Genomic DNA, 1,412 nt, shown 5'->3' with positions numbered 1-1,412 from the left:
CTGCATATTATGCTTTTTTTTTTAACTGTAAATTTCTGATCTCTCTTGTCTAAGGTTCTCATCAATTTAACCAAAGGATTGCTTTCTGGGTCGTTCACTACCCTTAATCCCATTGCCTTTATGAGGTCAATGAAGACAGAGTAAAGAAGCTTGTTCTGCTCGATGCACTTGTCCTGGACTTGCCTCATGGCAAATATCATGTCTCCTATACTCCATTCTGGTGAAAGCCACACTGTGCCTCTGTGAGGTTCCTTTCTGAGACAGTAACAAGTCTGTTCAGGAGAATGTGAGCAAAGATCTTGCTTTCAATGGACAGTAGTGAGATACCCCTATAGTTTCTGCAGTCTATTTTGCTTCCCTTATTTTTGTAGACAGCCACAATGATGGCATTGTGCAAGTTGTCAGGCATCTTTTCTGTGGACCAAATGTCTTCCAAGATGTCTTGAAACAGCTGTAAGGCATTTGGCTCTAGTGCTTTGTAGATCTCAGCAGGAATGCCATCCTGTCCTGTTGTTTTGAATGCATCTGCAAGATTGCTTTCTTGATCTCATCAGTAGAGGAAAGCAGGTCTAGGGCATCCAAGACTGGCAAATGAGGAATCTGTTGTAAGACATCATGATCATCTGTGGACAGCCTATTGAGTAGGTTGGAAAAGTGTTCAGCCCAGTGGTTTTTCAGTCCTTCCTGATCTTTGATCAGGCTCGACCCATCAGATGACGGGGGGGGGGGGAGTACCCTGATTTAGAAGGACCACAAACTGACTCTCTGGTGGCATGCATGTCTGCACAACATTCCACCTGCTCAGCTTTTCTCTGCCACCACTTGTCTTGCATTTCTTGCAGTTCCATTTGGATTGCAGGTGCCTAAACTTGTCTTTTTTTGAGACAGATGATGGATCATTTGGCCAGTCTGCATTGGCCTTGTTCTTTGCTTGGAGGGCTGCTGAATGATCTCATGGTTTTTATCAAAGCAGTCTTGATACGCCCAGGTTTTCAGTCCAAGTACAGTCGTTGCAGTCTGCATGATGACATCTTTAAACTATATCCACTTTCCAGAACGTCAAAAATGGGTATAACATCAAAAATGACAGAATGATCTCAGTGTGAATCCAAGGCAAACCATTCAGCATCACAGTAATCCAAGTCTATGCCCCAACCACTGATAGGAAAGAAGTTGAAGTTGACAGTTCTATGAAGACCTACAACACCTTCTAGAACTAGCACCAACAAAAGATGTCCTTTTCGTCATAGGGGATTGGAATGCTGAAGTAGGAAGTCAAGAAATAATCAGAATAACAGGCAAGTTTGGCCTTGGAGTACAAAATGAAGCAGGGCAATGGCTAATAGAGTTTTGTCAAGAGAACAAGCTGGTCATAGCAAGCACTCTTTTCCAACCACACAAGAGACGACTCT

This window comes from Python bivittatus, unplaced genomic scaffold (assembly GCF_059951505.1).
Source record: "Python bivittatus isolate LINGU-HERP-01145 unplaced genomic scaffold, Pbiv_v1 ctg000430_np1212, whole genome shotgun sequence".
Lineage (NCBI taxonomy): Eukaryota > Metazoa > Chordata > Lepidosauria > Squamata > Pythonidae > Python > Python bivittatus.
Note: the sequence above shows the minus strand (reverse complement) of the source record.